The 16,474-nt window shown below is 48.7% G+C and overlaps 1 protein-coding gene across 1 annotated transcript in view; it reads right to left on the minus strand.

Moving 5' to 3' along the window:
• PRRG1 (proline rich and Gla domain 1) overlaps nt 1-16,474 on the minus strand; it is a 507,776-nt gene that overhangs the window by 305,610 nt on the left and 185,692 nt on the right. The window lies entirely within an intron of this gene.

Consider the following 16,474-nt stretch of genomic DNA (forward strand, 5'->3'; position numbering starts at 1 on the left):
ATAATATGGACTGCTAGCATCTATATCAAGTTCTACTTATATTTCATGCTGTTAAATGATATGCCCATTTTCTACTGTACATGAATTGCAATAAGTTAAATAAATGCATAGTATGGTGGATGATAGAACCAAGTGTTCAACACTATGCACAACTCAATTCGAAATAGTTGTTATATCAAGATTTAAGGTAATCTAGGTGTCTTTGGTCATTAGATTGAGGAGATTTGAGGTGCAGGGGAGATAATCTCAACCTTGGCATCTGGGTTGGTACTAGAACAAAAAATGGGGGTGGATGTTCCCAAAATGGGGAACTCCCGTCCCCTGCACACCATCTATAATCTGTATATACAGAAACATAATTTGGCAGTGTGATGTACTCTTATAAGGTAATGTGTTGTAACACTGTCCTATAGTCACCAAATGAGCTTCATATATTTTAGGTACATTTATATAGTCTTAATCTACTGTGAGTCAAATTGACTAACAATTTCAGTCAAAGCAAGATATAAATGAAAAACAGTAACAAGTTTTTTAACACAAGAACTTGACTTTAATCCATAATGTGATCACTTTTTGGGAACATCCACCCCCTTTTTTTGTTTTTAGTATGGTGGATGAACCAGGTAATATATACTGATAGTGCCTATGTCAAGTGGGTCCTAGTTGTGACATCAAATTTAGTAGTTTAAACAGCCAGCCATAAAATGGGGCGCATCATACCCGTCTGTGCTAGGAGAGGTTGAATTCTCTTGATTGAGTGCGGTTCGGTTCAATAAACAAAAAGGTTACATCTACTTTCGGTTTGATCACCAGTTGATAAATACACGCGTGTAGAGGCTGCAGTGCTGCAGTAAAAGGAAATTTGCTTGAGGGCACAGTTTTGACTTAGTAAATGTTCATGAGATCTTGCTGGTATGATAATATATAATTCCAATTTAAATTTAAGCAGAGATAGCCTACATCTAATGAGTACACACTCAGAGAAAAGGATTTAGTTCATGTTCTTGATTGAGGCCAGTTAAATAACTGATGACACAGACAATGCTTCCTCTCCCACTAACTCTTTCGTGCACAGACATACCAGACATACCTGCCTACATTTGATAATCACTACATTTGATCATCAAAAACCCTGAGATTTATGCCCCCGCCCACAGCCACAAAATACTCTGCCCCTTGGCACACAGCTCGCCCACACGCCAAAAAGGTAAACTCGGTTGTTGTAGCTGGCATTAGAAACGTTTGGGCAAAAACACCATCAGAAGTACTAGCGATTTGCATGGAACCACCTTGTGGCCGTGGTAAAGCATTGAACTGTGGATATTTCCACCCGCTGGCACAGCGTTACCTCAAGCAGAGCGAGAGTATCACTAAAGCTCCAAGAAACAGAAGCTTGAGGCGTTTTTTTTTAATTACATTTCCCTAAAGGCTTTTTTGGGAGTGGTGCATAGAGGGGGGGGGGTTCTTTTCATGACTGCGTGAAGCCTGTTGATATAAGGGGGGGGGCACACAAAAATGCAGGACATGTTCATAACCGAAGCATTGAGAGCACTCGCAGGATTGCAACTTTTCATAGATTGAAATCAAACATTTGTTTCCAAGTCATAGATATTTGGGGCCAAAAAGAATGAAAACTGAAAAAATAATAAACGCGGAATACTGCTTTCAATCCAGTGTCATTAATGACACCGGTTTGAAAGCAGTATTGCCACATTTATTTTGCTCCAGTCTGCATTCTTCTTGGTCCTGTCTGCACATCCAGCCGATTGGCTACGAAAGACTGCTGCCGGTAGCCAATCGGCTGGAGTATTGGATGTGACCCAAGAACCTGCAACGAAAACCCAGAAACTCCAGAGTCTTCCCCGGAGAAGAGGCTAAAAACCCACAGTCTCCGGGGAAAACCCAGAGGTTAGGCAGGTATGTGCACAGCGCCGATTAGCTCACCGAGCCCCAACCTTCATGGGGCTTTGTGATCTAATGTGCCCTCTGGATGGCCACAGAACACATTACATTACCGTCAGTTACATATGCTGTAGTTACACAAGTGCTTTTAGTTGCATTGCTTACCAGTGATTGGAGCACTTTATTTTTTTAACAATTGTCGAGCGCTTTGTGGCCGAGGCTGGCCGGATCTCGGATACAGCGATAGCCGGCCCATTAGCCGGCATTGCAACCTGTTCAATTCTTCACAATGCACCAACTTAAGGGTTGTTCCCCACCTCATTGTGTGCGTGCGTGCGACACACGTTTAATAATAGACTCCATGACAGCTATTCTCGGATTTAAAAGAAATGTCACTTTTGAAAAAATAGCCGTTTCTTTATTATTACATGAGGAGCGTAGAGGATGGGTTGTGTACATTTTAGGATTAATATCGGGAACACTTCAGGGGGAAAAATAGTTATGTTATGAAACTAACATATGGAACACTTCAAATAAATTAATTTGGGAAGGTGACTTATAAAAAAGGGAGCTGGAAACTTTGTCAACTTTTACAAAGAAAAACTACTGCACTGTCAAATGTGGATAGCATTTCAGAATTTTCAAAAACGATAAGTTAAACTTTCAGTTATGCCTTCCCTCATTTTAAAACTTGTGCTAACGGGAAATGGCAATGGCCTGGCCTACTCCTATACCAATTCAGAGTGGTGCAAGTGAATACTGAAAACACACGAAGTGCGTTACTAGAATGCCAATAATATCTCCCTTTTCATGTGTAAAATAGCGCTGCAGTTCAAAGGCAGGCCCTCGACTAGAGATTGCAGCTGTGTCCTGTTTGTGCAGCTAAAGTGTTTGTTCTAACAGAAGACTATCAGCTCCAGACACGCATACAGAGGGTTGCACGTCTAACAGACAGTCCTTACAGAAAGAGGGGCATAGAAAGCCACCCTCAATCCGACATACAACATAACCTGCATCCTTTTGTTTTTTCAGCAGCCCTGGGAGGGGATAAGAGCAAAGTTGGGCTCTGAGGGGATGTATGAGCCTCTTCAGAGTGCAGAGAAGCAGCAGGCCGGAACAGACTGCGAGTGGAACATGCAGCAAAGTTTCATGCTCAGGGGCTGGGAAAGCCTTCACATAGGCCCAGACGAAGTGGGACCCAGACGTCTCCATGGCACCCATGGGTCTACTGTGCCAGCACTGGAGCTGCAACATCCATCCAGTCATTTGTATAGCACCTTTCACCATTGGTATGGACACAACGCACTGCATGTTGGACGCCCTCGGGGGACTGCATTCCAAGGTATGTGAAATTTGAGGAGGTGCTAGTATGCATGTTTGCATTATGGCCAATACGATGATATGCAGGGGTGGCCAGATCCCTGCAAGCCAACAATGTCTAATTGGCAAGTGGATGGGTGGGATCTAGAGTTACTCTAGAGGGGGTATGGAAAAGTAGGGTTTTCCAGGGACATAGCAAAATGCCTCTCAGTGGGTAAAATCCAACTTATTTTCATGTTGCCAGCACAACCATTTAAAAAAAAAAAATAATTCAGGACTCTACTAAAGGCATGAGATATATGTTTTAATGGGACAGTCCCCGGTGGTCGTGGCACGAGGAGAGACTGGGATCTAATAGAGTCATTACAACTTCACTAAATTGTGTGATCCTGGGCAAGCAACATTATCGTCATCTTATTTTCTTACATGCCAAACTTCAGAGCATATTAACATTTTCTAATCGCCCATACTTCACCATTTAAATACTGGAACTTCCGTAGGGAGTACTTAAGATTGCAGTTAGCCGACACAAACCTATACTTTCTCCTAGCAGAAAACGCAGATTGCCCCTTCCAACAATAGATGCAACATGCTTTCCATGTTTTTGTTACTTAAGTTACATTCATGTATAGCATTTGATCAAGCTCCTAACACACACAAAAGAGATCCTTCAGTACACAATTTCATTGACATTTAACATTCCACTAAAACTGACAATCATCACTCTTTAAGGGTTAATCGAAAGCTTACCAAATGTTTTGTGCAAACGCTCTCTCAACACAAAGGCAGTGATGGCCGCCGTTAATGATCCTCTTAAAACCTCACCCTTTCTCTGCCAACCACTGGGTGCTCTCCATATTGAAACCACGCAAAACAGCTGTTATACCATGTACAAAGTGCACAGCTTGATTGCACGGCACTTCATACTGTTGTCAGGGATGGGAGTATTTTCTTGCTACTATGTTTAAAAGGCCTGGGCTACAGGAACATAAAATACATTTTAGCAGTTAATGCAATCAAAACCACTCCACTTGTAAACTCATGCTCGGAGATCGATGTCCCAGAGAGCTGGAAGAAGTGATTCTGTTGGACATTAATTGTTCTCTCTGAAAACATGTATTTATCCATCTCAGCCAGAGTCTAATCGCCATTTCTGTTGAGCTTCACAAGCATTCTCACCAACTCGCCATACTTCTCATAGAAGTTCCCCAGTTGTGTCAATTTACGGTCAAAACATTATGCCTGTTGCACTTTTCCCTGCTAGAGATTACAAAGCAGGTCTTGGTAGGGTCGGCCAGGACTAGGACCTGTTTATTGCCGCTGATCTCTTTGAGCCCAGATCTAAAATGCCAAACTAGTACCTGGGTATACGAGGTCACCGTGTGGTCAGATGCGAGTCCGGGCTCTTGGAGCATCTGTGCACATAGGAACCCACAGACACACTGGCGTATATGTAATCAAGTCCTACCATGTAAGGTCAGATAATAGCGAATGCAGAAACAGTGTTTTTAATGTGGCGCAGACCTACGCGGCAGATGAAAGCAGGTAAATATTTCCAACCAAAAATAGGGAATAAAAATACCCCAAACAAAAAACAGGTGTACAGCACAGCAACTTTAGAGGCAGGCACTCAAATATTGCTACTGCAAGATCTGAAGATGAATTTGCAGGCAAGACAGCACTTTTTTTAAAAATCTGTTTAGATACATCACCTAACAACTAACGCCAGTGGGAAGGGGAACAACTTTTGCAAAATATAATTTTCCTACAAACTTCGAAAAAAAGTGAGTATAATATACCAACTTCAAAATCTTAGATGGAGGCCTGAATGCAGGGTTATGCTTTATTAGACCACGTGTGCCCTGAATGCAGGGCACACATGGTAATATGGCATTTTTGTGCTGCATGGTACCTGGCAATACCCTGGCGGGGACACAATACGCCACCATTTTGGAAAAAGGCTGGGTGCTGTGCGACCACTATGGTGATCCGCATAGTATAAACATTGATTAGCATAAAATAACATTACAGTTTACAGGTGACAGTTTAATGGGAGCAGTTAATATGAAAGTAAATAGCATGCATAGAAACAGACTGTTTTATAATGTAGCTCTGATGCAAACTAGTGGTGCTCCTGCGCTGCTTAGCCTGGAAGTACAGCTGCTTCGCTCCTGAAACACCAGAAAGGTGGCAGCTACGGTGCACTGTAGGCTAGTTTTCCATGGGCAGACAAGGAAGCTCACTCAAGGTCTCCCAAGGAGGAAAAACTAGTTAGATTTCATGGAGATATTGGGGATTTTATTTTAAATGCATATTTTTTTGTATTTATTTAGAAGTACAACGGATTCTATTTGTGGGAATATGCAACGTCAGACTCTGGGGATATGAACACATGCTTGCCCTTGAATGCCAATTGTGGGATTGCACACCCTTCGGGACATTGTGGATGTGACGAATGTGTTAATGCATGGAATGTTTTTGTGCTTCACTAAGGGTACATGGAATGGTTACCCCCAACGTCTTATCCCAATGATTTATTTGCTTTTGCCAAGGGGCTAGTTAGAGTTTTGAGGACTATGTCGGAGCAGAGTTTTTTTTTTTTTAATTCAGAAAAGGCCATTGGAATCTGGGGCCAACTTCAGCATGGAATGGGTTTGTTGCTTCAGCAACGGATCTCAGAACAGGACCCCAACTACCAGCAAGTCATGGAAATGTTTGGGTCTTGACGCCTGCCACCCACCAGGAAATAAGGGGATTTGCACAAGATCACACATCATTAAGTGCGCAAGGTTGGAAGCTGGTAATCTAATACCGCAGGGATGGTTGCCTGGGTCCTGACTCGGGAGGCTTTTGGGGGTAAGACACGAGAGCACTATTCCATTTCAAAGTGCAGGGGTAATTGAGGCAGGGGTGTGGACCACTGCACCCCATGTGGAGCCAGTCCTTAAGGAACAAGTGTTGCCAGAATTGACATTTTGGGATTTTGCATTGGTAAACACACTTTGCGCATAGAGCGCATTCAAATGCCTAGTGGGTGTTAAAATGTCAGCGCACTCCTTCCGGGACAAACATTGTCCGAAGTCAGTTGTTTTGGGTCTTTTATATTAGCACTATAAAACCACACTTGGCCTATGAATTCACATAGGGATGAGGTGCCAGCCTCTATTTACACTATATCAAATCTAAATCCAAATTTAATGTTGCTAACCGTGGAAGCTAACTTTACAGTCCGGTCATTGAAATTATGAAGTCATGACATTATCTATACTATATACAGAATTTATATCCGCTTCATATAACATTGGAGCGGAACCCCTCCCTAGCGTCATCAACGCGTCATTCTGCAAAACCCTAGATTCACAGTCCCCGTCTTCATGGCACACTTCGCCCTCAACCGTCGTCCAAACAACTTATGAATACTGGGTTGCTGACCTCACACTTTCCAAGCTTTAAAATTGAAGTGTCTGATTGATTGTGTGTCCGATTAATTGTGTAGCAGCGCTATAAACACTTACAAAACACTCTACACATTGTCAACTTGCTCCTAAGCGCTGTAGTCAAAATCTCAAAAACAGTTCTAGAACTTAAGCTGTGTATAAAAAAATATATGATTTTTGATATTGATTTATATATATTTTATATCAAAATATTTTTATTTGTTCAATATAATTTTCCCCTTCCTATAGAGTTTATATAAACATTATTGGGGTTCAATAAACTTGCTATAAAAATCTTCAGGGGCTCATCAGTTTGATATGACATGCATTACTTACCGTAAAAGCATTTCTGATTGTATCTGCTTAGATTCACATGCTGTGCATATGGTCCGACATCCATTGGTAACCGCAGAGTATTGCATCTTGTCTTTTGGGGACCGAAAGAGGAGACGTTGGCATAGGCGTGTCTGAAACATTATCCCTATCGTGAAGTGTGTAGTCCCTCACGCGCAGAGGTCGCTCCGATTGTATTTTTTCTGCCATGAGGGAGCCCAAGGCTATAGTGAGTGAGTACATGAAGAGAGAAAGTAGTAAGAAGTCCATGTTCCTTCCACCCCGAGCGGGGAGGCAGGGAGGGCGCATGTGAATCTAAGCAGATGCAATCATCAGAAATGCTTTTACGGTAAGAAATGCATGTCTTCTGATGCTTGTTAATCTGATTAGAATCACATGCTGTGCATAGACTAGCGAGCAGTACCCGGAGTTGGAGGTGGGTTGTGAGAAGGAACAAGTTACTTACCTGTAACTGTTGTTCTCCAGCATGGGTCTGGCATGGATTCACATGCTCATGAATATTCCCAGTCGTCAGGCTGGGAATCCTCGGTAAAGAAAAAATCAGTATCAGTTTCGTTTCTGATCTGTCTATCTTAGTAGTAACCAATCACTGGTCTCTGGGTCATACTGCCCCCAGCCAATGACTGCCCTCTTCCGAAGCCCCGCCTCTGGCAGCCATCCTCAGATTTGGTAGCACGTAAAGTGGCAGTATGACCAAGTGAAGAGCTGCAGAGGGGTAGGAGGGAGGGTTCGCATGTGATTCCATGCCAGACCCATGCTGGAGAACAGTTACAGGTAAGTAACTTGTTCCTTCTCCAGCATGGGGTCTGGCATGGATTCACATGCTCATGAACATAAGAATACATAGCATTACACACATGCACAACCACGGGAGGTGGCAAAAGGCTCAACATTAAGCAACTCTTACCTCCTTACCATGCTCACCTTAAGCGAACAGGTTGCGCAGCACTGCTTGGCCGACCCTGGACTCCTCCGTGGAGTCCCGATCGACGCAGTAGAATCTTGCAAAGGTGTGGGTCGACCTCCACGTAGCACCCCTGCAGATGTCCAGCAGGGGCATACCAAACAGGAACGCCGTGGTAGCAGCGATCGCTCTGGTCGAATGAGCTCCTGGACGGCCGGGCAGTGGTCCGTTTGCTAACCGGTGACAGTGCATGAGGCAGCCGGAGAGCCATCTGGAAATGGAAGCCTTCGAGAGAGCCGTCCCTTGATTCACAGGTCCGAAGTTCACAAACAGCTGTGATGTCTTCCGAAAACTCTTCGTGCGGTCCACATAGAACTTCAGCGCTCTAGCCACATCCAGCGAGTGCAAAGTCCTCTCGGCCGGAGACGAAGGCGACAGGAAGAAAACTGGCAACACCAAGGGCTCGTTGAGGTGGAAGTCTGACGGCACCTTGGGCATAAAGGAGGGGTGCGTCCTCAGCACCACCCTTGTGTCGTGAAAAGTCCAGTATGGAGGCTTGCAAGATAGGGCCTGGATCTCTCCCACTCGTCGTGCGGAGGTGATGGCCAAGAGAAATGCTGTCTTCCACAACAGGAACTTCAATGGCGCCGAATGCATAGGCTCGAATGGGGCCCCCCCATGAGTCTGGTCAGCACGTTGAGCTCCCACGCCGGGGCAGGGGCCTTCACCGGCGGGAATGACCAGAAAAGTCCCTTCATAAATTCCTTCACCAGGCGATGAGACCACAAGGACGCCCGTCATGTAGTTCTGGTGTATCGGGAGATGGCAGCCAGATGTATCTTGATGGAGGCGTGAGCCAGTCCAGCTTTGGCCAGCAACAGTAGGTACGGCAATACTTGAGGGGCCGTAATCCGTAGAGGTTTAATCTTCTGTGCACGGCACCAGACAGAGAACCACGCCCACTTATGTCCATAGCACTTGAGGGTTGAGGACGCCCTGGCATTTGCAAGAACCTCTCTGCAGTCAGCCGGGATATTGTATCCTCCAAACTCTAGTGCTGCAGGAACCAAGCCTGCAAGTTCAGCGACTCCGGGTCGTGATGAAGAATGGCACCGCCTCCTCTGGAGAGAAGATCCGCGTCCGTCGCCAGCTTGATAGGTGGGGACGTTGACAAGTCCAGAAGGTCCGGGAACCAGATCTGTCTCGGCCACACCAGTGCAATGAGGATCATCCGGGACCTGGACCTCTTGAGCTGGTTGATGAGACGGAGCAGGAACGGCAACGGAGGGAACGCGTACAGGAACAGGCCGTCCCAAGGGAACGAGAAAGCATCGCCCAAACTCCTCGGCTGAGGAAACCTGCTGGCGAACCTCTGGCACTTGGAGTTCGTCGCCGTCGCGAACAGATCGATCTGGGGTGTGCCCCACCGTTGGAAGAGGCGGTCCACTAGATCCTGTCGTAGTTCCCACTCGTGGCACGAGCGCAGCTCTCTGCTGAGAGTGTCGGCGATGGTGTTTTTTATCCCTGCCAGATGAAACGGCACCAGAAAAATCCCTTGGACGACGGCCCAATGCCACAGATCCTGCGCCTCCTTGGACAGGGCTGGGGACCTGGTTCCACCCTGCTTCCTGATGTAGAACATGGTGATGGTGTTGTCGGTGAAGATCCTCACAACCTTGCCCTTGAGGGACGGAAGAAAGGACCTGAGGGCCCAAAACACTGCACGGAGCTCCAGGACGTTGATATGGAGGGACTTCTCCGTCGGAAGCCAAAGGCCTCTGGCGTGCAGATTTTCGGTGTGCGCTCCCCACCCTTCCAGGGAGGCATCCGTGGTCACTGTCTCCTGGTGGCCGGGGGTCTGGAAGTCCATGGCCGCCGTCAGATGCGCATGGGTGCCCCACCACCGGATCGCTCGTCGGAAACTCTCGTCGAGTGTGATCCTCTCGTCGAAGCTGCCCATCGTCTGGATCCAGCACGCGTCCAGGAACTCCTGCAACGGGCGCATCCGGAGCCTGCACAGGCGGATGAGATAAATGCAAGAAGACATCATTCCGAGGAGGGACTTGATGGACCTCACTCTGGCCGCGTCCGCAACCAGCATCCGCTGCACCTTGCCCAAGATGGCCCTCGTCCTTTCCTCCGACGGAGAGGCAAGAAGCGACACTGTGTCGAGCTTCGCTCCCAGAAACAGTGCGTCTTGCGCGGGCACCAGGTGGGACTTGGCGTAGTTTATGGAGAATCCCAGGTCCGTGAGTAGTTGGACGGTCCTTGCCGTGTGCTCCACGGCGAGCTCCTTCGTCTTTGCTCAGATGAGCCAGTCGTCCAGGTAGGGGTAGACGTGGATCCCCTCTCGGCGCAGCTGTGCCGCCACCGGTGCGAGGCACTTGGTGAACACCCTGGGTGCTGACCTCAATCCGAAGGGAAGGGCTCTGAACTGGTAGTGACGCCCTTGGACCACGAACCTGAGAAACTTTCAGTGCCCCTTTAGGATGGGAATATGGAAGTAGGCATCCTCCAAATCCAACGACGACAGGAAATCGCCCTCCTCCAGTTGACCCAGGAGGTGTTGGAGGGTGACCATCCGGAACTTCTGTGCCTTGATGAATTTGTTCAGTCGTCGTAGGTCCAGGATGGGACGCCATCCTCCCGTCTTCTTCACGAGGAAGTATCTTGAGTAAACTCCGGAGCCCCGAAGCCTCTTTGGGACGAGCTTGATGGTGCCCTTCTTGAGCATCGCCTTTACCTCTAAGAGAAGTTGAGAGACGTGATGTTCTTTCCTGGCCACAGGGGGGACACGCGGACACCTCTTTAGAAACTCGAGCGCGTGACCCTGAGCTAGGGCGTCCAGCACCCAACGGTCGGTGGAGATGGACTCCCACAAGCTGACGAAGCTCGCCAGCCGGCCTCCCACCGGGGTGCTTCGGTGGGGGCCCGACCCCACGGCCGGTTCAGACCTGCTTCGACGAGGCTTTGCCGCCTTGTCCTCCTTGGCGACGACGGGGGGGTCCGCCTGACTTGCCTCGTCCCCTGTAAGCTTCCTGTGACGACGAACGGGCCGCTTGACGGTAGGTGGAAAATCCGCCGCTGGAACCTTTGGAGGCACCCTGTTTGCCTCCGCCGCTCCGAAAGGGCGGCCGCCGTTGCTGGAGAACCCCAAGAGCCCAGGCCGTCTCCATGTCCGCCTTGATGGCTTGAAGGGAATCGTCCACTGTTTTCCCAAACAGGTTGTTTCTGTCGAACGGCATGTCCAAGACTCTGGTCTGCACGTCCTGACGGAAGTCAGTAGCCTTGAGCCATCCACGCCGCCTAAGGCACACGCCGTTGCCCAACTGGCGAAATCCAGTGTCAGCGATGTCCGTCGCAATCGTAATGGCGTGGTCCGACGCCACTTCTCCTTCCTGCAAGATCTCTAGGGCTTCCGCCCTCTTGTCGTCTGGTAGGAAGTCCAGCAGGGGGCCAGTATGTACCACAACTCCCTGTCGTAGCGGGCTACGATAGCCAAGGTGTTGGCCGCCTTAATCGTCGTCGCTGCCGACGAGATGACTGCGTCCCATCGTGTCTAATTTCTTTCCCTCGCCGTCCGGCAGGGAGGTTGACGTAGAGGCCGCGCCCCCCCCCCCGCTTTCTTCCTGGCCGCCGCGGAGACGGCCAAGTCCGGGGTCGGCTGTGCCCGAAGGCACAAGGGGGCCACGTCCGGGACCCGGTACTTCTTCTCGTACTGATCCCTTCTAGCCGGCGTCGTGGATGGGTTCTTGAGGAGGGCGAGGCCCTCATCCCAAATATCGTACAGTAGAGGTACAGCGAGGACAGTCTTCCTCTTGGCCTCGCGCCGTTGATAAAGGAAACCTTCCTTCTTCTCTTCCGGGCAGAGCTGGAAAAGCTCGGATGCCCTGGCGATCATGGAGTGAAACGATCCAATCTCGTCGGGCGGGGAAGCCCGGGTGGGAGGCGACGACGGGAGATCCTCGTAAACCTCGTCGTCTGTACCCGTCGCGGCCGTGTCAGTCCCCGTATCATCCCCACGTGTCGTGGACGGGGAGGAGGGCTGAATAGGGCGCGATGGCTGAAAAGGAGGTGGAGGATGAATCCTTCTCTTAGGGGGAGGGCTCCCAGAAAGGCCTGGCTCCAGGTCCTCCGTCGGGAGCGGTTCCTCCGTTGGTGGTAACGGCAGTCTCGTCTTTATCTCTGAGCATAAAGACTGTATAGCCAACAAAATGGCCGCTGAGTTGTCTTGCGGCACTGGTTGAGGGGAGTCCGACGGGCGGTCAGGAGCCCCGTCGGCACCCTCGACGTTTTTGTCGTCTCCTACGTCGGGGTCTCTCCCGATGGGCTGGTCTTCTTCCACGCCAACGCCGTGGCTTAAGACTTCGACCAGCTCCTCCTCAGAGGTTGAGGCCGAATCCACGACGACCTCCTGCCCCCCCTTTTTCTTCTCCGTCGGAGGTTTCACAGGGGTCCTGTCGATGGGCATGAAAGAGGACTCCCTCCGCGGTGGCAGGGAGACTCTGGGCCCCGAGGTCGCCACCACTGGTGTAGCCTCCACAGGCTGAGCCAGGGCCGCCGTGACTGTCTGGACAGAGGCCTTGACCGGATGGATTAAGGCTTTCATCACCTTAGGTGCACTCACCGCCTTCTCCTTGGGGGGGGGAGGGTCACCGCCTCGCTCCCCCTCCGATGGGGCCTTCGAGCTCGACCGGGGTCTCTCCAGGAGCTTCGCCGGGTGCTCGGCCTTCCTCTTACCCGAGCCAGAGCGTTGGCTCGTGGTTGATGGTGCCGGGGAGGATGCGCCCTGCCTGGCGGCCGTAGAGCACGACCGTTCGGCGCTCCCGGTGCATGCGGACTTGCGGTGCTTGGCCTTCTGTTGGTCCCCCATCGCCGGGGTGCCCTCAAAGGTCTTCGAAGACCGCTCGGACTTCTTCTTCTTCTCGCCTGACGGGCTCTTTCCTTCCAGCCAGTTGGCGAGACGTTGATGGCGGTCCTTCATGGTCCGCTCCGACATATTGCCGCAAAACGCACAGTCCTTCTCCACGTGCGTCTTGTCCTCATGTAGGCAGTAAAGGCAAAGGGAGTGTTCGTCCTCCTTAAAGACATTCTGAAGCTGGCATCCAGGGAAGACCCTGAACAGCTTTCCGGGCATCGAGCTTCCCTTCTCCTGGGCCATGTCCGAGATGGGCCTGAGAAACTTCTGGAGTCCTCCAAAAGCGTGGCTCGACGAAATCTTCACCCTTGAGGGGCGTAGACAAATCCGACACGGGTCCCCGTTGATCGGATGAAGAAACTGTGGAGCTTGAGACACTTTTGACCGAAAAAGCGAAATTTTTTTGAGAAAAAACGTGAAAAAATAGCACTAACGCTCGAGAGCAATAGCACGAGGATCCCAACACTTGAACGTGCGGTAAAAATCTGAAGATGGCTGCCAGAGGCGGGCTTAGGTAGAGGGCAGTCATTGGCTGTGGTCAGTATGACGCAGAGATCAGTGATTGGTTACTACTACGAAAGACAGATCAGAAACGAAACTGATACTGATTTTTTCTTTACCGAGGATTCCCAGCCTGACCACGGGGAATATTCATGAGCATGTGAATCCATGCCAAACCCCATGCTGGAGAACTGGAATGTCAGTCTATTTTTGCAGCAGACAAGCCTCGATAGGGGGACCCCATTAAGATATTTGAGATTTTGCAGAAAGAGTCTGGTCTCAGCATCTTCAAGGGAGCTTTGCAGCTTTAAAAAACGAAGCGCACAGGGAGAACCATAAGCGAGATAGACTCTTTGCTCACAGCAGACAAGGAGGAGCCTGGTCACAGGGTAGTGAGCCCAGCACTCTGTTGAGAGAAGGTTTCAGCCATATTGGTTCAGGGACACCCCATGTTCCAGTAGGACCTCCTTATCTTTTCCTGTTGCAAAGCACTCTGGTCATGACCTCACACATACAGATAATTGTTGGTAGGGACCCTAGGATTGGTGGCTTCGCCTACACCAATCACTCGGGCCCACATGGCTTTAAGAGAGGGCTACAGTCCCTCTTTCAGGCAGATCTGAAGACTCCACTTGAAGTACGAATTAGGGTTCATCCTTGGTACCTGGCTGAAGGTACAGTCTGCCTTACAGCTTCCGCCAATGAAGGAAGGCCATGAACATACAATGAGGGAAGCAAGATCCCTCCCCTTGACTTCTCCCAGGAAACCGAGTGAGAAAAGAACTCAGAAGCTCCTCAGGCCACTTCCGAACCTGTACCCAACCAGCACACAGTGTGCTCTACTTTGCAACCAGCTCCCTGGACAGGGAGTGCCAGAAGTTCTCTGAACATGAAACTAAGGACAAAGCAGCTGACTGCAACACTCCCTAGATCTGGCCCATCCGCCTTAAAGGACAATGCAAGCCCATTGAAGAGGCGGGGAGAAGTTCAACGACGAGCATCTGCCGATGTCTGCCTTAAAGGTCATTCTCGAGCCAGTCTAGTTTCTCAGTCGGCAACTGCTTGCAACATTGGCCGCCATCAAGCCTTGAGCCACCACCGTCATGCCACAGTGGCTGAATGAGCCAGAGACATCTCGGCCAGCATTTCAGAACACCGACCAGCACGGAGGCAACAATTCCTGACCCAGAATCACTGTGAAGCCAGCCTGCAGCTGATCACCAAGCTTTACTTGCAGAACCGTCTTGCTGCCCGATACCCACCGCTGGCTCCCATCTCGAACTCTATCACAGAAGCCTGAAAAGCACCCTGAAGCAATCGCTGTTGAGCACCAACAACTACAACAAGAGGTACATTATGGTTCCGTCTCCCTGGTCCTTCTCCAGAAGGCCCCTAGAGACATTTTAAGACTCCTCCTGCCTTTTTGCTGTAGCCAAGAAGCCCTTTAAAAAACTATTGTGGTTATTAACCATACCACCTATCCTCCTGTCAGTATCCAGAGTACATCCTTTTTTATTCTTAGAAACTGTCTGTTTTCTGCATTCCTTTACAGGTTGGGTTGTATTTAGAAGAGTTATTAGAATGTCTGTTGTAATAGTAATAAAGTTGATATTTTTATACAACCTTGACTGGACACTCCTTTTATCATTGGATAGTTGTATTTTTGCTGTGTTGCAACTAACCAACGATCCACGACCTTTAGAGGAGATAAGCCTGCCGTTCCGTCCATGTTACCAAAGTTGGAAAAGGAGGTTTATAATGTTTATTGTATGCTTTTTTAATCCATTTTGATCAGATCCATTCTGGTGCATTAGGGGTGTGGGGCTGATTGATGGTTTAGAAACGGATAGTCACCACTGGTACCCCGGAATTTGATCCGTTGCCTTAGATACACATTCTGGATGGGTGAAAATAGCAGACCACCAGGCAGTTTGTCTCCACATATAAAATACATGGTGACATACCTACTTACCATAGTGGGGTTTCAAAAGCAGTGAACCAGGCATACAAAGACACTAGGAGCGGACGTATTACCATTTTCAATATATAGCACTTGCATGTGGGAACACACAGACACAAGTTAAGTGTGTTGAATGATAAAGTATTTATTGTTAATCACGGGCCGAAGAGCAGGCAGCACAAATAAAGCACTTCATTGGCGTTAATCGCGGAAATGAAACGTCAGCTCTTGTCGGACCCCAAGTAGGGAATGAAGCAAATCCGTCAGAAGAATGGACAAAGATCAAGGACGAAATGGAGGCAGAAAGTCACTAAGTGTACATTAATGCATGGGCTGGCCTCCATCTACGGCACTGCCAAAGAAAATATGAGTGGTTCGATGCTGCAAGGTCACGATTCTCGCAGCACAAACGCCGTGTTTACTCTCAACAAAGGCTTTGTTTAATGCAAAGGCGATACAACAGAATTCTCGCAAATGAGCCCTAAAGGAATTTTTCTCAGTAAATGCGTAACATTTACTGAGAAAGTGAACAATTGACAACGATTGGCAAGTATGAACTTTTACTAGATCCGAAGCTTATGATAAAAGATTATTTACACGCTTACTTATGCAACGTGCAGATTGTGTGACTAAGTCAATTGCGTAAATGAGCACACAAACTATGCAGCTCAACATGCTCACTTGCAGAAACCTACAAACGACCAGAACTGGCTGAGACAAGCCAGGCGTGTGCAATGACCAGTGTGCAAAATCCAGCAGATTGCGTTTTTCATCTTGTTGCTTGCATGTAATGTTGCAACGATGTCGGCAATTATTTAAGATGGTCGTTTAACAGATGAAAGGCATGCAATGTCTGGAACCATAAGTTGTGGTCTTAACATGCAACTTTCTGTCGTAGTACACTCTGATTCTGCTGTGCAACTAACTATACGCCGTGTTGTGTGTGGCCAAATAATGAATAAACGAAACAATAATGAAAATTAACACTTTTATGAACTTTGTCAGGACTGGTTGCAAAAAAGCCTATGGGTACAAAGAAAATGTGCACTAAAAAGAAAAAAATAATGGTTTCAAGATGCAATGGTGGCATAAATCAGTGCCTGGGAGCTCTCCAGTTTCCGTGGTCAGGCGTGAGAAGGCCATCCAGTAAACGGGACTGGGCGGCCTTCTGATGCATG

The sequence above is a fragment of the Ambystoma mexicanum genome, chromosome 7q, assembly GCF_040938575.1.
Source record: "Ambystoma mexicanum isolate Mex_15411 chromosome 7q, UKY_AmexF1_1, whole genome shotgun sequence".
Classification (NCBI taxonomy): Eukaryota; Metazoa; Chordata; class Amphibia; order Caudata; family Ambystomatidae; genus Ambystoma; species Ambystoma mexicanum.